We start from the raw sequence: 22654 nt of genomic DNA, 5'->3' as shown, positions 1-22654 counted from the left end.
AATGTTGCCTCGTCACTGAAAACAAGTTTCGCACTGAACGCATCCTCTTCCATGAGCTGTTGCAACCGCGCCGAAAATTCAAAGCGTTTGACTTTGTCATTGGATGTCAGGGTTTGTAGAAATTGTAAACGGGAAGGCTTCTGCTTTAGCCTTTTCCGTAAGATTTTCCAAACCGTCGGCTGTGGTACGTTTAGCTCCCTGCTTGCTTTATTCGTTGACTTCCGCGGGCTACGCGTGAAAGTTGCCCGCACGCGTTCAACCGTTTCTTCGCTCACTGCAGGCCGACCCGTTGATTTCCCCTTACAGAGGCATCCAGAAGCATTAAACTGCGCATACCATCGCCGAATGGAGTTAGCAGTTGGTGGATCTTTGTTGAACTTCGTCCTGAAGTGTCGTTGCACTGTTATGACTGACTGATGTGAGTGCATTTCAAGCACGACATACACTTTCTCGGCTCCTGTCGCCATTTTGTCTCACTGCGCTCTCGAGCGCTCTGGCGGCAGAAACCTGAAGTGCGGTTTCAGCCGAACAAAACTTTATGAGTTTTTCTACGTATCTGTAGTGTGTCGTGACCATATGTCAATGAATGGAGCTATAGTGAATTTATGAAATCGCTTCAATCATTTGTAATAGCCCTGTATATGATAAGTAAACAGATATACTTGTTGGCACAGTCCAGCAAGAAGGTAGCCCCAATTAAAATGTTTTAAGGCAGGAAAAAGATACATGTAAGATTCTTTCTACACCAGGAGGCTTAATGACATGAAACGGAACCTATGAAGAAGAAACAAGAAGAATATCTATGGGAAAGGGAAGATGTTGAAGAGATGAAGCAGTTACTAACAGCCAGAAGTATTCCAATTGAACTGAGTAAATGATATTCTAATTGTAATGCCTGGAGTGAATAGTTAAAAAGGAAGAAGAAAGATATTTAGGAAGTTTTGCGCTGTGGAGAAGAATGATAAAGGTGAAATGGACTGACAAACTGAAGAATGGAAAAAAAACTGGGGGGGGGGGGGTTGTACTGCCTAGGATTGCAGTGATTTACGACGTCAGAAATGCAGCAGAAATGGACTAACACAGAAATAAATGAAGGTACTTGCTCAGAACCAGATACGATGGGAAGCCTCCAGAAGAAACTTGTCGTAAGCCCCATACACGAAAGACGAGGAAATAGACATACACATGCATCATCCCCGATAGGAACTGAGAATCATTTTATACGTAACTAAGCGGACATACACTGTCCAGTCACATTAATGTGACCGCCCGTCGAAAGCGCAAATAACCATCATTTGCAGAACTTCCCGCAGCGAGACGAGCAGGAAGAGAGTCAGTGAGGCGCTTGAAGATGTCAACAGGGACGTGGAGCCATGTTGACTCCTGTTCTGTGGCCAATTGCACTAAGTTCCCTGGTAGAGGAACCATGGAGCGAATAGTGCGATCGAGGTTGTCCCACAGATTCTCCTGGTGCTCTTCGAACGATGCACGTACACTGTGAGCTATGTGTGAACTTTCATTGGCCTGCTGGTCTAGGCCATCGTGTCAAGGAAAAGCGAGCTGCATGTAGCGATGGACAAGGTCCCCAATGATAGATTTATAGATTCACAGTTGTGTCGATCCATCGTGCCTTCCAGAACGACCAGATCACTTAAGGAATATCATGAAAACATCCCCCAATCATAATGTTCCCTTCTGTGGACTGGATTCTTCCGACGATTGTTGCAGGGTGTTTCCTTTTTAGACTTTCCTCCTCGTACACGCAGAAAACATGATTCGTCCGAAAAGGATATCTGTCGCCACGCAGAGGACGTCTAGTTGCGGTACTGATGTGCTAATTTCAGGCTTCATGTCGATGAAGAGCAGTCAGCAAGGGTGGATGAACCAAGCGCTTGCTGCGGAAGTCCATACGTAGCAACGTTCGGAGAGGAGGAGACACTGTTGGTAGCCCCTCGAGTCATATTGGTGATCAGCTGCTCAGCAATTACACGTCTATCATCTGTGGTCCGTGGTACACCTCTTTTGCCTCGGTGCCGGTTTTGGATAGTGCCATTTTGGCATGCACGGTATACTGTAAGCACGGCGGCACGCGAACATCTTACAAACTTAGGCGTTTCGGAAATGCAGCCACTCTTGGTCCGAAAGCCAATGTCCAGGCCGCTTAGGACAACGACTCGATGTTTTTCCGTGTCACCCGACACGCTTCGTATAACCTCCACTGCAAGTGCACCCTACTGCTCGTTGACGTCGAACATAGGCGGCGGACACATCAGTATAATTGGTCAGTGTATCTTCTAGCTCTCCAGTACGTCTACCGTTGAAGATTTCTTGTACGATCATGTATTATGTCGGTGCTGGATACCTCTGTGATATGCAATACAATTCAGCGTATCAACATTGGTGATGTAATACCAGTTCAACGATTCTCCATGTGTGATTAACCTTACCAGGGTAAATGACTGATCTTGCAACTTTTTCTTTGACTGTTTTGCACGTAACTTAAGAAAAATCACTTACTTACTTATTTACCACAAAATATACAGGTAATGCAATGTAGTTCATACGTCCTTTGCTTTGCCAAACAGTGCTGCTAGTTGACAGAAGGGTAATAATCTTATTTGCAGCCAGAGTGTCTTGAAGCAAATTCAAATTCTTAAATAGGAGGCCATTGTCACAGATCGTCAGTCCACTTGCGTTATCAACAACGTTGCACTCGGAGACCTATGCATATTACTACCATTGCTTCCGCCTCAACTCCAGGACGCTGCCTCTACTATAATACACCTATCTATCTGACGGCCAAAGATACATGATCACTGGCTTTCGGACGAAGGGTGGACGCATTTCCGGAACGGCTGAGTTAGTAAACTGTTGGTGTGCTGCCATAGTTAGAGTATTCAGTGCATTGCAAAATGGTGCTTTCCAAAACCGGCGCTGAGGCAACTGTAGTGCACCACAGGCCATAGATGACTGGGGTGAACGACACCTATGGAGATATATATGGGCAGATAGACATGCAACGTTTGAGAAAATGAGTGCCCAAATGATCCAAGGGGCTATCTACAGTGTCTCCTCAACGACCGTTCACTCAATGTTGCTGCGTATGGACCTCCACAGCAGTCACCTGGTTCATGCACCCATGCAGACTGCTGTTCATCGGCGACGAAGCCAGGAATTAGCACGTCAGCACCACAAGTGAACCACCAGTGAAAGGCGACAGCTGTTCCTTCCAGATGGTTCATGTTTTATGCTTCATTCTACAGAAGGCTGTTGGAGCTTACGGCTCTGCAACAAACGTAGAGAGGATCGATGGCGGAGGAGGGGGCCTTATGATCAGCCGATGCTCTTCTCATTTTGGAAGGCCCATTGGATCAACTCAATTATGCATCTATCCTTCGGGATCATGTCGATCCCCACAGGCGATTTGCTTTCCATTTTCACAGTGACATCTAGCATCAGGACAACTAATCGTGCCACAGGTCGCAGTCTACCTGCGTGGTTCGAAGAACAACAGAATGAGTTTACCGTATTCCTCTGGCCAAGGTACTCCCCGGATTTAAAATCAATCGAGGACCTGTGGGACCAACCCAATCGGGATCTTCACGGGATACATCCTCAATTGAGAAACGTAATGCAGCGGCCCACGGCACTAGAGTCGTCATGGGTCCACAAGCCTGGCGGTACCTACCAGAACCTCATTGACTCACTTCCCGCAAATCTCGAGAGGTCCGCACTGCACAGGGTGATTATTCAGGTTGTGACAGGTGGTCACATTAATGTGAGCGGACAGTGTATAAAGTAAAGTACACACCACTGTATATTATATCATATCTAAAACTAAATTCACCAGAACTTAGCCAAGGATGTCGGATACAAATGTATCCCATCAAATCCCATAAGCAATATGCGTCCTGCAGCGCAGCACAACATAGTAGTTTGGTAACATTTGTGTTGTTAATATAAGACAGCAAGGCCAATACCAGTAGGTGGTGTTAGTGCTACAACCCGAACTCGTGCATTACATCTGGAAAATTTGTCACATTCAGAATAAAAAATACTTGCAGGCTTATTTAGGTAGTAAATATTTCTTGGCAAAATATTTTTCAAAAGTTTTCAAATTTTGTGTTGATTGACTGTGTTATTACAACTGACACACTGTATGAGTTTGAAATGGTTCAAATGGCTCTGAGCACTGTGGGACTTTACATCAGAGGTCATCAGTCCCATAGAACTTAGAACTACTTAAACCTAACTAACCCAAGGACATCACACACATTCATGCCCGAGGCAGAATTCGAACCTGCGACCGTAGCAGTCGCGCAGTCCCGGACTAAAGCGCCTAGAACCGCTCGGCCACCGCGGCCGGCTGTATGAGTTTGAATCTATTAAAAACTTCGTTAATATTGAAAAGTGCATACATGACTGAGACATGTACTCGATCATGGGAAAAGTCATAAAAAATATAATTTCAACGGCAGATGATGTACAGACTAACAGTGCTGCCGCTGACCTGTAGCTGTCAAGACACCTTCCCCATCAGGTAGCAGCCACAATAGCCTACGTGAATTCGGATCGTAGCACGTCACCTGCTGGCGCTTGCCTATCGGGTTCATATTAACAACGCTAATGTTACCACACTACACCATTATTCTACGCCATAATATACAAATTGTGAGTGGACAATGACAGGTTACTCTTTCAGTGTACTCAGGAATGTACTGGTTCATTTTGTTCTGTATATTGTGAAATTGCAGCGAGAATGGACACAATTTATAAGTGATTTTAGCGTCGCTTCTTCGTAGAATACGTTCATAACTACGAATGAAAAGTACACTATTACATATGTTCTGCAGTATTAATTATTTCTCGAGCGGGTGAAACGTATCTAGGACATTGCACGATGTTGGCAATGGCAGTTAGAGGTACAGTCACATTACTAATCATACCTAATTTCCGGTGTTAGTGTGAGAATATATCATGATGAAAATGCACTCACACACTGTCGAGCTTCTCTATCAAGAACATTAAACTGACATATGTGTAGCTTCGATGTGGTACTCACGTGTACCACTTTCAGGTGAGTACTCACGTAGTCACGAATAACATACCACCATTTCATTTATTCCTTTATACGCCTCTTGATTTTAATTGCACCGGCAGATGATTATTTGCATTGGCGTAATTTTACGTTGGAAACATTGTTTATAAAATGAATGTGTTGTTCTGACTTTGCTTTTTGTTTTCATAGTCTGCTATAAACGACGAATAATTGTGTTCTGTTGGCAAATGTTATCATGTTGACTGATTCTAGCGTCACTCCTTGGTAGAACAACTTCATAACTACAAATTAAAAGCTCAATATTATATTTGTTCTACAGTATTAAAGGATTATTTTTATGCTGTAGGATATAAATAATGTGGTGCTTTCCGTTGGTGACCATAATTTATTTTATTTTATGTCTGACACGTTAGTGAAATTTTAACTCATCAGAAACAACAATGGAAAACATAAAAATCAAATTAAAAAACACGGATTTTAAAAGTGATATTTCAGCTGCCTGTCAAAGTATACTTTAAAATAATGTTAAATTTCGTCTTTATACGTCGGTCAGCACATGTTAAGAGTCATGATCGTGAGACGTTTTTTCGTGCTAACTAGAAGGCGAGGAATATGCACGTAAGACTACATAACCTCTACAAAACGTCTCCTCCCACTCCGAGCGCTACATACGCGTCTTGCCTGTGCCACTTCCAAACATGAAAGCAATATTATTTAGAATAATATGCTCTGCACGTAACTGATATTAGCGCCAAGTGGAATATATATAAACGTTATAATATTTTATATAAGTAAGATATACTTTACAAAAAAATTGCAAGCATCATTAAATAACTTAATAACAAACAAACCGTTTTTTAAGGGGATGATTCCTAACGTGATTTTTTTCGTATTAAGACAGTGTATGCTTCATGAAAGAAGGAAAAGCAGGATATAAACGCTAAAAGATATCCAAACAATGCAATTTTTCTACATTAGGGAGCATATCGTAGAATGCTAAGTTGACTATTGATGGTGTACTTCTTCCGGCGGCAGGATGTGTACGTTGCTGGTTATTTGCATGGATGCGTCGAGGCGACTGGGACAGGGACGCATACCACCTCACTGCGGCCCCAGCCAGCTCCAGATTCGTGGTTGTTGAAGTTGTTTATTTAGTAGGGTGGACAAGGACTTCGGCCGTGCAGGTGACTGTGATTCATACGGAGCGTTTCCAGCGGATGAGGATTCTCGATGTGCTGGGAAGCAGTCACTTAGTGAGTATGTAGTTTCCAGGAATACTGGGTACAAAGTTCACAGATTTCCTTATGGGTGCAAATATCACTGGACACAGTTTTCGTATACCAGTCTCGAAATGACCAGCTAATCCTACACCAACTTGATTTCCAGAACAACGTTAATACATGCACATAGTCGCATTGCGGACTTTATGTCACATCTACCGTGAGTTGATGGACATGGTGCCGTCAAATGGAGGTGGTGAAACTAGCGATGGTGCTGGTGGCAATGAGACGGTATTCGTATTGCTCTGTTCTTCGCCAAGAGTAGTGCACAGACTGGGCCTCAAGGCTCCACTCCACCGTACGAATATCCTTCAACATTTATTAGTTGTTCATGTCGAGGCTTTTACAAACTAGTGAACATGAGTGCAGCATAGTTAAGAATATTTCCCGAGTGTTGTGCTGTTAGTTGCAGTTCCAAGCGTTCTTCACAGGTCGGACCATTTCTTTTTCCCCTTGCTTTTTACTTCTGTAACGCAGACGATTTAGCCAAAAATAATATCCTGAAAACGAAAGACCTTAGCATCTTAAACTCTGAAAGGTCACCACCGAAGACGATTTAGACGTAACACCAACTAACATCAACCAGGTGGTGAGGTTCATCAAAGGAATATACGACAGAGACATGGTAACATGTCTGTTGGGTCTGAGCACTATGGGACTTAACATCTGTGGTCACCTGTCCCCTAGAACTTAAAACTACTTAAACCTAAATAACCAAAGGACATCACACACATCCATGCCCGGGGCACGATTCGAACCTGCGACCGTCGCGGTCATACGGTTCCAGACTGAAGTGCCTAGAACCGCTCGACACACCGGCCGTCTAACATGCCTGTAAGATAACGCTTCACGATTCTTGTTTCAGCTCTATTCGATTAGTTGATAATTTATTGTGTGAGCTTGGTAATTTAGCTGGAAGTGGAACATTATTAGATTACTCTGAAAGGGTACAGTACCACCCGGCATTGAAAATAGGTACAACATACTTCATTATTTTTGTCAGAACAACACATTTTTTTTTGTAAAATAACTCAATTTCAATTAATACAGCGAAGCCGGATACCAGTGTGGGAAAGAATGACAATTTATTTATTTAATTGATCACATGTGCTCTCCCACAAAGTAAATCCCTACATCCAGTTTGGTGAGATCTGTGAAATGAATGAATGTATGGTCGTCTGCTAACCGCAGATAGTGAATGTGAATATATGATCATCTTTGAGACGATCCTTTGGCCACCTTTGGTGGGACCAAAGAGATGAAATTTACCTGAGCTTTGAGCGCCTGAAATGTGGCTGACCAATACGGTAGCAAGGTGCTTCCCCACTTCGACAGAGGTGTGAGAGGACCTGGAGAACGGCCATGTTTCAGCACTCTGCCGCTGGATCTTGTGCTGTTAAGACCTGTTTTAGTTGTGCTCCGTAAACACAAAAGAGTGGAGACATGGTATGCATGTGGAGTATTTAAGAGTAGTTTGAAATAATAATTTCTCTATTTCAGGAACTTTTGTGGGTAGAATTAAATGTCAGGCAGGTAATATTAATGGGACTGTAGTAATCTTCAAAAGTGAACAACGTTCACAATGAAACCACGTGTAGCAATAAGTTGAAATACTTCCGTGTGCTTAAGTTAAGCTGAATTACTAGCGTGTGTACAATAAGTTGAAATATTTAAGAAATAGCGTGTGTACCATAAGTTGAAATATTTAAGAAATGGCGTGTGCTGGACTTGAAATTAGAGACGAGTACTTCCACGTGGTGAGTACTGTGTGAGTCTCAGTCTGTGTATGAGACAAAGGATAATGAGAAGTACTCATCCATGGTATCAGTTGAGTACTCGCGTGTGTGATGAATATGTTCTTAATATTACCTTGCGTGATATGATTCCGTGTGACGCTAGATTCAAACTCTGAGAGAGAAGCAACGTGAGTCGGCCGTCTATCCAGCAACGCCACTTGGCTTGCATTGCACAGGAAGACGTGCAAATACCTCCAGAGTTCATAGTAGGAAAGTAGAATTACGAAGTGGGGCAGTGTCGTGTGAAACTGGGATAAATATTAATTGAAGTGGGAAAGCTGAAAGTGATAATGTTGTGACTATTCCCTGCGTAGCATTTCATGTTGTAGTGTAGTGTATGTCATGTAATTTAAGCATGTGTGGTTTGCATGGGAGAGTAGCAAGGTAGTTTCAAAAGATTAGTGGGTTATGCTTGTTCCTTCTGTACCACTCGGTCTGGAAGAAAGTTTCGTGATGATGATTGTGAGAGTCGAAGTGTGAGAAATAATGAAAGATCCACCATCCTGTCCAGAAAGTGCACTGTAGCGTTAAATAATTACGAGACCATAATATAGAGATTCACCAATGTTAAGCCATGCCCACTGGGCGGAATTTCTCATGTGTTATTGTTGTAAGTTATAGAAATTGTGCGTTTAGGTTAGAGAATTTATCGGAATAAATGAGATAGTGAAAAGAAAAGGATTGGTAGACTTTTCCTTCGAATTGTATGTTGTCATAATGTCCCGAATTTATAATGTGTGCGCCATTCATATTCAGTGCGGTGGCCACGTGTTGATAAAAGCCGTTAAATAAAAGACAAAAAGAAAATGTGGTATTGCCAGTGCGTAGTGAATAGTCACGGTTCTGTAAATCATTGATAGTCAGATGTGCGTTTCCGTTGCGCATTATTCATACAGGAGGATAATTTGTAACTTTATTGTGAGTACTAGAGTTCATGTTACTCGATAAATAAGAATGAATCCACTCGCTTGGCAGACCACTCATCTTGCAGGCCTGACTGCTTGATGCCACAGTATGAGCAAGGCATGTGGGTGCCTCTCATAAATTCGACCCTGCCAGGATATTTTGCTGTTAGGTTTATTGCTGTTTAGATTTTTTTTTTGATGGAATATATTGTGATAGCACTAAGATGTAAAATTTTTTTTTGTTTGCAAATTCTTTCTGGATTGGTGAGGATCTTTTATTTTGGCCGGTGTGGCCGTGCGGTTCTAAGCGCGTCAGTTTGGAACCGCATGACTGCTACGGTCGCAGGTTCGAATCCTGCCTTGGGCATGGATGTGTGTGATGTACTTAGATTAGTTAGGTTTAAGTAGTTCTAAGTTCTAGGGGACTGATGACCTCAGTAGTTAAGTCCCATAGTGCTCAGAGCCATTTTAACCATTTGCCATCTTTAATTTTTTATGTAATTAATTGCTATATCGTCCATGCCTGGAAGATCGTTGTGTAATTTTTTTGCGTAATGTCTGTAGTAACTAGGTCGCAGACGAAAAGTGTAGTCACCATGGAGAATAGTGATTCTAGGGTGAACGTAGCAGTGCAGCAGGAAGTAGCTGTTGACCATGGGTTAATGAGCGAGAACGACAAACCCTCGGAAGGGGCTGAATTGATCAGTGGACCGCTGCTAGGTGATCCTTTGAGCGGCGGGCTTTGTTCACAATCGGGGGCTTTTCCCGACGACGCGGGCGAGCCGGGACTAGGTCAGGTATGCAGTGAAAGTGCAGCTACCCTTAGGAAAGCTACGGTTTCTCATCCGATGGAGGTGAGCGCACAAAAAGTAGCAAATGACAGTGTGCTACTGCAGTTTTTACAGAGGATGGATAGAGATAATAAGGAGAGAGACAGGGAGAATAAGGAAAGATTGGAAGCGATGGATAGAGATAATAAGGATAGATTGGAAGCGATGGATAGAGATAATAAATAAGGAGAGAGATAGGGACACTAAGGAAAGATTGGAAGCAAATAAGGAACGATTGGAGGCAATGGATAAGGGAAATAAAGAGGCAATGAGGAAGCTACACACAGTTATCGATGAGCGTCTGTCCGCAGTTAATAATCGGTTAGACGAGGGGGAGAAGAATCTAGATGCGTTGAAGCAAGTATGTGATGCCGTGAAAGATAAAGCCAATGATTTGGAGGTATGAATAAGTGCAATAGAGAGCGATATTACAGAACGTAGGGACGTGTTGCTGGATGAGCGAATCAAAGAGATAGTGGAGGACTTAACCTGCAGATAAACAAGGGGCATTAGACAGCGTGGAAGCTCAAGTCACCCGGCAGGAAGTGGCGCTAAATAAACACAGGGATGAAGTTGCGGAGATAGCGGTCAGAATGAATACGATTAGCACAGATGTAGAAAAGATCAGTATGAGAGGCGAAATAGGCTCTGACAGTACGCAGCGAGAGGTTCATGCCGACCAGGAGGAGATACAATCACTATTACAGTTTAAACAGGCACAATTAGAAACAAATAGGAAACATAGGGAAGAACTTGCACAGTTGCAATTAGCGTGCAGACGTGAAGGTGAAACACCACCTGGTAGACTGCAGAGGGAGAGTGAGATAAATTCAAAAAACGAAAATAGGCAGAAAGAGGAAGACGAACTCAGGGAGTTAGAAGAACGGTTGTGTCGGATAAAACAGGTGGCAAACCCAACTGGGTATAGTCCAAGGTCGGAAAACATAAATGCGGAAGAAGAATGTAGGAGGCACTTCGTGTCGGTACAAATGTACACTTGTTTTCCGGATCCTGATAATTACCAACATCCATGCCTGTGGCTGTCTCAAATTCAAGATTCATTACCTTCATCGTGGGGACCGCTCCTCAAAATGAAGTTTGTGTGTAACCATTTGAGGGACGAGGCTAGAGCGAAAATGCAGGAAGTTATTAAAGACTGTAGTAGCTACAAGAATTTTTGTGACAAGTTTTTAAATGAATTCTGGTCGAAAAGTAAGCAGGACCAGGTTACGCAAAGCATATTGATGATGTCAAATTGTAACGAAGGTGGTATAAGAGATCAAGTGTCGTGCTATCAGGAAATGCTGAGACGAAATAGGTATTTGGATGTGCCATACGAACCTGGGGAGTTCATTAGGATCTGTATAACAAAGCTGCCAGGGAAATTGCGCAGAGATATAGCGATAGCAGGCAGAGGCGTAGACGATTCTGCGTCATTTGAACAATTGTCACAGGAACTGGGTAAGGACAGCAACATTGTGAACGGAGACACGACTCATAGGTCAGACAGAGTCGAGGATAGGAACGGCAGAAACTATCAGAATGACAGGAGAGCATGGAATCCTGGCATTTCATTCTTGTCATAATGGATTGAAGGATAGGAGAAACTAATCCAACATATCAGCCCGTAGCATCTTGCCTTAAAACACATGCAGCTGGCACTGAAAATTGTCTGTGTAGCAGACATACTCTTCTGATATGTAGAAATGCAAATACTGATATGTAGGAATGCAAATACCATACTTCTGATCAGAGAATAAAACACCAGTAATGGCATCTGTTAGGCTGGTCTCTCACAGCAAAATTTGCAAATTTATATTTGGGACAGTAAAGTAAAAGGACTGTTTCCTCAAAACAAAACAGTTGCTAAAAATATTATGTAATAGTGCCAATGAGTCCAGTGTAATTAGTGTGATTTGACTATTGCAGGTACTTAACACGTAACGTAAAAAGTCAACATTGTGATCAGTATGGAATAGAGTACGTTTATACTGCTGTTACAGGTAACATCAGTAATGTGATCGAAGTTTTTAAATTAGATGCCATCTGATCTATAGTATGTCATAGTCGTGGTGACAGTTATAATGAGGTGCTGTGTATGGTTGTTCGGAATCTGGTGTTAGTGAAAGAGGCCACTAGCACCAAAGTTTCTAACACTTGGGCTGTCCCATCTCTCCCAGCTTGTATATTCTCTGCATACATTTAATTTTCATATAAGCTTAGATTCCTAACTAGCAAATTCTTTACTGTGTATAGTGGACCATTTAGTGAGGCGGATTGTCCATGAAAATGCTGTACTGATTGAGACGATCAAAAACAATCTCGTGGGCTTCATCACATTTCTAACATCAAATAATGGAAAAGTTAAGGATAGATCGAAAGTAGGCAAGTTATGGTAGATAGTCAGTGTATTTATTTGTGGTGTGTAACGTTGTGCAGGGTCAAATCGAACATAACAGTTTTCAGGCGGGATGTCAGGAAGTATGACGGAATAGACTGGTCGAATGAGTCATGAACAGGAGTCGACAGAGTGGTGTACGTACGTATTTTTTGTCATATGAATAAGGATCAAGCAGAAACGACGTGATGATTATTGAGTGGATAAAGATGGTAGATAGAGAAGCGACGTGATAAATAGTAGTGGATAAAGGTGATATTTAAGGAGAGAAGCGACGTGAAGCAGTGTGATTAATAATGAGAGATTCGACGTGATGAAACAGTGGTAAATAAAGGTGAGTAGAATTAATAATTAGAGGTATGTTACAGAGAGGCCTGTGTATGCTGCAATCGAGATTGATGCGAATGGCGAAGGAAGACCAGGAAATGATGGAGTAATCGACGGACGGAGAGCCGAAATACGAATGAAGAGATGAGGACAACTGCACAACGTGAAGGGACATAAAGGGAGTATGAGACCCAGGTGGTGAACGTTGTGGAATACTGACGTAAGATGTAATATAAGTGTAAATCTAATTCTTACCATAACATTTGCGATTTGGCAAAAATAACATTTTTTGTTGTTGTTGTTGTTGAAGCCTGATACCAGTATAACTAATCAAAACGGTACCAATAATGTGTACAGTTATTTTGCAGGATGAATAATTTGTGTATTTTTTGTTCTTAGATGAAATGTCGCAATTCTAAGTTGATATTTAGCAGGATGAATAATCGGTAAAGTGAATGCAGAGGTAAGCCGATGGAGAGAGGTGCCAGAGTGAAAGGACGAATTCGGAGACTGGAGAGCTATCTCCGAAACAGCTTCATGTGTTATGTGGTTGAGTATAAGGGAGCAAAGGTATGGTATGTTGTCGTGAGTATGGTGGTGTTATGAGTATAAGGGAGCAAAGGTATGGTATGTTGTCGTGAGTGTGGTGGTGTTAAGGTTAGTTGACTTCTAGACCTATTCTGTTAGTGTATTAATGGATTGAATGAGAAGGGAAATGTGATGTCTGGAGAGTGAGAGTCGTAGAGTAGTGTGATCAATGCACACACTCCTGTAAAGGGGATGCTACCGATCCATAACTAAAACATTATTGTGTCATTGTTTGATTTTGGTGAACCTCGATGGCAGGTCAGGATCTAAAATCTTGTGGATGGTTCATACATGTCCTAGAAATGTTGTTATATATAATAAAAAGGTAAAATATATAAAGAGATACTAATTTCAGTCTGTCACAAACACAAAGGTGCATTGTACATTGTAGATTTATAGTCATCAGTTTCTAAAATGTTTATTGTGTTAGGATGTTAAAGTAGTTTACTATTTAATAACATGTGGTAGGTAATTGTGAGCTGTGTAGATAATTTCTTTTTTCTTTTTTTTTGTTAGAACACTTGAAAGGGGTATTAATTTCACTCTGTCACAAGCGCAAAGATTCATTGTATATTGTAGTTTTAGAATCAACAGTTTCTAATATTTTCACTGTGATAGGATATTAGAGTAGCCTACTATATGATATTGTAATTATGAGCTGTATAGATTGTTTCTTATTCCTTTTTTTTTAAAACTTTCATGTTTTGTATGAGGGATGACAGGTACAATCAGAAGCACAAGTATGGGCTGTATATAGAAAAGGGATAAATGTTGATGTTGTATGTGTAGATAACTAGGGTGTATAATTTTATGTTTTTTAGAACAAAGATTCTTTTATTACCAATGTATCTAATAGATCATTCATGTAATCAATGAGTATTTAAATACTGTAAGAATATCCTTTTGTCTGTAATGTTGCGAGATGCACGGAAGGGTCTGACTGATTGGGTGTTGTAACGCCCATACCGCTAGCTGGGCGAAGCTGACGTCGCCATGGGAGAGGTGACAAAGCTGCGGCACTCCCCACTCCACTGCCGGCCGGGGTACACTCCACGCGCCTGCTACAGCAGGTCAACGGCTTGGGGCGACACGCACATACCACTGGCCATTCATAAGTTCCGCCACCCTTACGACTGGGGAAAGTATCCCGCGGAGGCAACAGTGGGTGGTTTCTTCTGCTCAACGGCGGAGCGACGGCAGAATAAACGATGCGCGGCAGAGCCCGGTGGGTATTTCTACCAGCAACTATTAACTAGTACTGGACTGTGGAGACGTGAAACAAGATGACTGCTCGTATGTCTCCATAAGGTGGAAAGTGAAGGACTGGTGTTTCCACGTTGTGAGTGGTGGAAAAGATTTTGTCTTTAGCAGACAGGACGAGCGTTTTGTTTTGTCTTGACCACTGAACGGTGGGATCCATAAACTTTTGGCAGTGACTTGTTAATTGCGCTTTGTGAATTGCATGTGGGACGCTTGGTATACTTAAAGAGGACAGTTGTTATTTGGTGACTAATTATTGTATGAATGCAAGAAACTAAAGTGGGACATTGACATTTGCAATCATAGTAGGAGACATTTATGAATTGGTGCGGGAATAAGTGCTGTTTGTTGGAACTTACGACTTTTAATTACACCATGAACTGAAAGGACAGAACAGTGGGTAATCGTTGTTGTAGGGCCATTTCTGGACGACCAGATTCGTGTGGATGGTACGCTGAGTGTGTCTATGACATTTGTGTTTAATGTGAGATACAGTTTACTGTTCAGTGCGTGTTCAAAATGCTGATTTGAGTGACTTAAAGACTTTCGTCTGGGTAACCATGGGAGAGCTTTGACACCGAGACAGTGTTTCTAGGGAACCTGTCAGCAACTTTTTTGACCCCAAGAAAATCACAGAATGAAATGTATCCGTGTGACTCGCAAGATAGGGAATAATGTACACTCCTGGAAATGGAAAAAAGAACACATTGACACCGGTGTGTCAGACCCACCATACTTGCTCCGGACACTGCGAGAGGGCTGTACAAGCAATGATCACACGCACGGCACAGCGGACACACCAAGAACCGCGGTGTTGGCCGTCGAATGGCGCTAGCTGCGCAGCATTTGTGCACCGCCGCCGTCAGTGTCAGCCAGTTTGCCGTGGCATACGGAGCTCCATCGCAGTCTTTAACACTGGTAGCATGCCGCGACAGCGTGGACGTGAACCGTATGTGCAGTTGACGGACTTTGAGCGATGGTGTATAGTGGGCATGCGGGAGGCCGGGTGGACGTACCGCCGAATTGCTCAACACGTGGGGCGTGAGGTCTCCACAGTACATCGATGTTGTCGCCAGTGGTCGGCGGAAGGTGCACGTGCCCGTCGACCTGGGACCGGACCGCAGCGACGCACGGATGCACGCCAAGACCGTATGATCCTACGCAGTGCCGTAGGGGACCGCACCGCCACTTCCCAGCAAATTAGGGACACTGTTGCTCCTGGGGTATCGGCGAGGACCATTCGCAACCGTCTCCATGAAGCTGGGCTACGGTCCCGCACACCGTTAGGCCGTCTTCCGCTCACGCCCCAACATCGTGCAGCCCGCCTCCAGTGGTGTCGCGACAGGCGTGAATGGAGGGACGAATGGAGACGTGTCGTCTTCAGCGATGAGAGTCGCTTCTGCCTTGGTGCCAATGATGGTCGTATGCGTGTTTGGCGCCGTGCAGGTGAGCGCCACAATCAGGACTGCATACGACCGAGGCACACAGGGCCAACACCCGGCATCATGGTGTGGGGAGCGATCTCCTACACTGACCGTACACCACTGGTGATCGTCGAGGGACACTGAATAATGCACGGTACATCCAAACCGTCATCGAACCCATCGTTCTACCATTCCTAGACCGGCAAGGGAACTTGCTGTTCCAACAGGACAATGCACGTCCGCATGTATCCCGTGCCACCCAACGTGCTCTAGAAGATCTCCGGATCTGTCCCCCATTGAGCATGTTTGGAACTGGATGAAGCGTCGTCTCACGCGGTCTGCACGACCAGCACGAACGCTGGTCCAACTGAGGCGCCAGGTGGAAATGGCATGGCAAGCTGTTCCACAGGACTACATCCAGCATCTCTACGATCGTCTCCATGGGAGAATAGCAGCCTGCATTGCTGCGAAATGTGGATATACACTGTACTAGTGCCGACATTGTGCATGCTCTGTTGCCTGTGTCTATGTGCCTGTGGTTCTGTCAGTGTGATCATGTGATGTATCTGACCCCAGGAATGTGTCAATAAAGTTTCCCCTTCCTGGGACAATGAATTCACGGTGTTCTTATTTCAATTTCCAGGAGTGTATTTGTAATTGTGTAAATGTTTTTTTATATGTTTCATTCCTGAAGGGACAGCAAGTGTAATTGTATTTCATTAACATTTGTGTTTAGAATAGTTAGAGTTTTTGTTTTTGTTTGTTTTGGGCTACCAGTTCACGTAGCGTGTGTATTAGAAACTTTGGTACAATGATGCTTTAGTTATTAGCCAGTGGCGTAATACTAACGTAGCGGCTCTTGTTGCATAGGTCAGTAAGGTTGTCACAGGGGACAAGAGTTTGCATTGCACAACAAATATCGGAATTAATTGATGCATTTTGATGTCGTGGACAGTAATGATATTGTTGGTGTGTTGACTGAAGCCACTTATTTTCATTATCACAGTGGTGATATTTCACATTGAAGTGTAACGAAGGCTAGTCGAAATGCAAGTTCTCGTCATCTAAATGTGTAACAACAGAGAAATGAGCAGTAGAGTAAGATATGAGAGCTACTGGTGAATTCAAGCACTTATTGCTAACTATTTATTGCGTGTATTGATATGGAGCCTGACTTCTATGTGTAACTAGTGTACGAAATTTTTTTCTTCTGTTGATTTTGTTTTGTATTTAGACATTGCCGTGTAAAGATTATTACAACGCAATTTATGAATGTCAGATTACTTGTTCTGTGTTTGGACGGTGAGCTATTTAAAATTTCATGAGTACAATTAGTATTTTTTTATTTTGTTCTAGAATTATTGAAGTTTGGATTACTCCTAAAAATTATGGAGATCCCGGTAACTAAGCCAATATTTATCTCACCATAATTTTTTATTTGTATGATGTGATGTTTTATTTGCCATTTGGATTGTTGTAAATATGTATGTGTACGTTACGCCGGATTGTGGAGAGTACAATAATGCAACAACTGTGTCAATAATTTGGTAAAGTAACAGCATTTGGTCGTCTATTTGAGGTCACCAGGGGCTAAGGTCTCCTCCTGGTTATTTTGATGACTTGCTACGTTTGTTCTAATACAGTTTTCTTAAAAAAAATGTTTGGAACTACCCTCGCATTGCAAAGATAGTACCGTGCCATTTTTTTTCTGCATGGGTAGCCGGTGGTGAAAGGGTACAGTACCGCCTGACATTGAAAGTGGGTACATAATACTTCATTATTTTTGTCAGAACAACACATTACTTTTGTAAAATAACTCAATTTCAATTAATATAGCGAAGCCGGATACCAGTCGGGAAAGAATGACAATTTATTTATTTAATTGATCACATGTGCACTTCCACAAAGTAAATCCCTACATCCAGTTTGGTGAGATCTGTGAAATGAATGAATGTATGGTCGTCTGCTAACCGCAGATAGTGAATGTGAATATATGATCATCTTTGAGACGATCCTTTGGCCACCTTTGGTGGGACCAAAGAGATGAAATTTACCTGAGCTTTGAGCGCCTGAAATGTGGCTGACCAATACGGTAGCAAGGTGCTCCCTTACTTCGACAGAGGTGTGAGAGGACCTGGAGAACGGCCATGTTTCAGCACTCTGCCGCTGTCAAGACCTGTTTTAGTTGTGCTCCGTAAACACAAAAGAGTGGAGACATGGTATGCATGGGGAATATTTAAGAGTAGTTTGAAATAATAATTTCTCTATTTCAGGAACTTTTGTGGGGAGAATTAAATGTCAGGCAGGTAATATTAATGGGACTGTAGTAATCTTTGAAAGTGACTAACAGTCACAAGGAAACCACGTGTAGCAATAAGTTGAAATACTTCTGTGTGCTTAAGTTAAGCTGAATTACTAGCGTGTGTACAATAAGTTGAAATATTTAAGACATGGCGTGTGCAGGACTTGAAATTAGAGACGAGTACTTCCACGTGGTGAGTACTGTGTGAGTCTCAATCTGTGTATGAGACAAAGGATAAAGAGAAGTACTCGTCCATGGTATCAGTTGAGGACTCACGTGTGTGATGATTACGTTCTTAATATTACTTTGCGTGATATGATTCCGTGTGACGCTAGATTCAAACTCTGAGAGAGAAGCAACGTGAGTCGGCCGTCTATCCAGCAACGCCACTTGGCTTGCATTGCACAGGAAGACGCGCATATACCTCCAGAGTTCATAGTAGGAAAGTAGAATTACGAAGTGGGGCAGTGTCGTGTGAAACTGGGATAAATATTAATTGAAGTGGGAAAGCTGAAAGTGATAATGTTGTGACTATTCCCTGTGTAGCATTTCATGTTGTAGTGTAGTGTATGTCATGTAATTTAAGCGTGTGTGTTTTGCATGGGAGAGTAGCAAGGTAGTTTCAAAAGATTAGTGGGTTATGCTTGTTCCTTCTGTACCGCTCGGTCTGGAAGAAAGTTTCGTGATGATGATTGTGAGAGTCGAAGTGTGAGAAATAATAACAGATCCACCATCCTGTCTAGAAAGTGCACTGTAGCGTTAAATAATTACGAGACCATAATATAGAGATTCACCAATGTTAAGCCATGCCCACTGGGCGGAATTTCTCATGTGTTATTGTTGTAAGTTATAGAAATTGTGTGTTTAGGTTAGAGAATTTATCGGAATAAATAAGATAGTGAAAATAAAAAGATCGGTAGACTTTTCCTTCGAATTGTATGTTGTCATAATGTCCCGAATTTATAACGTGTGCGCCATTCATATTCAGTGCGGTGGCCACGTGTTGATAAAAGCCGTTAAATAAAAGACAAAAAGAAAATGTGGTATTGCCAGTGCGTAGTGAACAGTCAGGGTTCTGTAAATCACTGATAGTGAGATGTGCGTTTCCGTTGCGCATTATTCATACAGGAGGATAATTTGTAACTTTATTGTGAGTACTAGAGTTCATGTTACTCGATAAATAAGAAGGAATCCACTCGCTTGGCAGACCACTCATCTTGCAGGCCTGACTGCTTGATGCCACAGTATGAGCAAGGCATGTGGGCGCCTCTCAACTCGCATAAAGGAGTGAATATGGGGTGAACGGCTGTGTACCATTTGGTCAACAGAAGACTTTCACTGTGTCTCAAAAGTAGAGAACGGCAGGCTCCTTAGATGCGCCTAGTTTTGTAATGAAGATCCTGTTTCCGTAGATACAACACATCATCAAAAAGTTTCCGTTCGCAGACAAAGCAGATCCCATGGCTACATATCTATGCTTATAAAATAGCATCACAGTTGCGCTACAGGAACGCACGAAATGCAAGCTATGTGATCATCCCTTACACTGTTGTGGACACTTCCTGGCTCTAATTTTTTGCAACAGGCAACGTGCTGCCGGCCGTCACTGCATTCCCCTGTGGGTACTTGAGCGTGAAATTTGCCTTTTTATCTGCATATCAAAAAGAGACGCCTACTGGCGCTACTATGGTTGCGTGAATAAATTCATTGCTTTCCTTTCAAATATATGGACTATACAAACCAAAACATCATCCCCGCCACCAGAAGTGGAGCGAATGATGATAACTAGTGGAGTAGAACGGTGTGGTACTTGTACCAATCTAATGAATCGTAGCATGCATTTTGTATGTCTTTAGTGGGGAGTTTCTCATACATTCCTCTCTTGACTAGAGCAAATAAAAGTTTGGTATTCACAACCTTCACTTACATTTTGAGGTCCCTAAATCCACATAACTTTCACATGTTAGGTGACTTTTAAATAATAAATATAACTAGCTGCATTTTTAGGATGTTGCTTCAGGCGTGATGAGTTTCCGTTGTGTCGAGGCCAAGTATTAGATTCAAGAATATGAGAAAAGCAGAGATGATAATGGGTGAACAGTGTTCGCATGTTTTATAGTAGGATTAATTAGTGCGCAAGCGATTGAGATCTATTTTAACTTCTTCCAGGACAGTTATTGTTTCATTATTCATTTTATCTGTATTATGTGATATGTGATGGAACATTTCCATACCTTCCGTTTAATGCCCACATACACTTAATAGTAACTAAATATCTGTATTGTTTCACTAATGATAGTCCTGCGTAACATGATTCAGTATGTGAGAAGCACTTAATTTTTTCATTGCGGAGCCCTTCGCAGAAACTAACCAGCCAGTTTTCATGGAAGGTGTTTTGCCACTACTGACTTAGAAACAAGCACTTAATTTTGATGGCTACCTCCGCCCAGGATTCTATTCTTTGAATTCCACTGTATCCTATAATCAGGACGTCAAACTGAAGTGCAGAATTTTTTGTGTAACTGTGTATTCCTTCCTTTTTGCATTCAAATTAACTGTTGGTTAGGGATTGCTGGCCTTGTGCATCTTAAGTCCGATTTTCTTGTATCTGTCTGTGCATGTGTTTGAAAGATTTCTGGTAAAGAAGATTCTATAGGAGCCCGATAGACCGTGTGAGAATTGTCGGAGGGAGAGGGATCACTGTCAGTCCCGTCACCTGAGACTCATAAAACTGGACTAGTTACAGAAAAAGGTGACACTAACGCAATTCGCAAAATGTAAACTCCCGCGACGTAGAGGACATTGAACTCTGGAGCTGTGGTCTACATTCCATTCTGGGCTTGAAAGATGTTAGGGCAATCATAATCAGATAGAAAGGAAGCGGAAGACGGGGCAAAAGACAGAAACCGATAGAAAGAAAGTAGATTTAGACATAAAGAAAGTGATTCAGGGAAGAGATGGAAGCACTATGTAGAAAATTCAATTCCAATACAGATTCGTTATACGAGAAGTTGCACGATGTGACGAAGACGGTAGGGAACAACATGCCTAGGCTCGATCAGGCTGAATTGGACATAGACTGGTTGGAGAAGAAAGTGGTGACAGCGAATAACTTGGGGACATAGACTGGTTGGAGAAGAAAGTGGTGACAGCGAATAACTTGGTTTGTCGGAGGATTCAGATTTTACAGGAGTCACGGAAGCAGCTCACTTCTCCGTAACCGAGGAATTTTTCACGTTCTGTCGAGACATGGAAAGATTAAACAGGAGGCAATGTGCGACCGTGAATGATGGTGGTGATAGCGTCAGATGTAGAATGAATTCCGGAAGCACACAAAGAACATCGCAACTACGAAATTTCGCAGTCCAGCGATGCATTTTCACTAGTGCAGGCACGTCCTATGGCAAGGGAGACAGATCATGTGTCGGTGATGTCTGTTACCGGGCAAGATTTTAATGACAAACTTTTCTTTTCATTGCGAAAGTCCCTCACATGCCCTACAGGTGGATATTTGCACAAAAAACGTGGATCGGACAGTTCAAGGGTGGCTAACCAAATTCCTGGACAATTCAGCGAAGTTAGAAATTATGAGCCGCCAATAAGTCGCGAAGTAATTGTGCAATTTCTGCTGATAATTAGAGGCTGCATAGGGTTTTCAGCGTCTGAGACAGCAGTTACGAATCTGTATTAGTCAATCATGGGAAAGAATCGATCATCATGAAAGCCCGACAGCTGTCAGATACATGGTCCCTGATGTACTCGCCATACTTCAATGTTATTGAAACATAAATCAACAGGTTTGACTGAAACATGGGAGTGAAACGGTTATCGACAAGGACCAAATATATGTTCTGAAGTCAGGGCCGAGAGGGACACCATCGGCAATGTGTCCCGTCGTTGTGATATAATTAGGTACTATTAGACATGAGAACTTCTAATTCTGTGCTCCTAACCAATGAGTATTTATTTATGTACCGTGTTTGATGATGTATTATGGAAGGGTAGGATGCTGGAGATAGGTATGCCTCTCATGGCATCTGTGTTAATAATAAGGCTTTTGTGTTTAGACAGAAGTATCAAGTTACTTGTGGCTGAAAATTCTGTTCATTAACGTTCTCATGGGAGAATATTATATTATAAAATACGTATTTTAACCATCAGCTGTTTTTATTTTAAACACAAATTCTACCAGTTTCGGTCCGGGACGATCTTCAAGAAAGAATGATTAAAAACGTTGAAGCCACCATATTGCACTAGTCATTGCTTAGAATGTGTAGCGCATGCCATGAATGTAAATATATGAGACGGGACTTTAAAAGTAAAAGTCCAAATTCTAAGTATTAAAATTCTAAATATTTGAATTCGAACGTTTGCTTTTAAAGTCCTGTTTGATATATTTATATTCATGGCATAGTACATGGTTATGTAATGACTAGTGCAATATGGTCGCTTAAACCATTTTAACCCTTCATCCACGAAGATGAT

Source organism: Schistocerca piceifrons, chromosome X (genome assembly GCF_021461385.2).
Source record: "Schistocerca piceifrons isolate TAMUIC-IGC-003096 chromosome X, iqSchPice1.1, whole genome shotgun sequence".
Classification (NCBI taxonomy): domain Eukaryota; kingdom Metazoa; phylum Arthropoda; class Insecta; order Orthoptera; family Acrididae; genus Schistocerca; species Schistocerca piceifrons.
The sequence above is the reverse complement of the archived record's forward strand: the minus strand, read 5'-3'. Positions refer to the sequence as shown.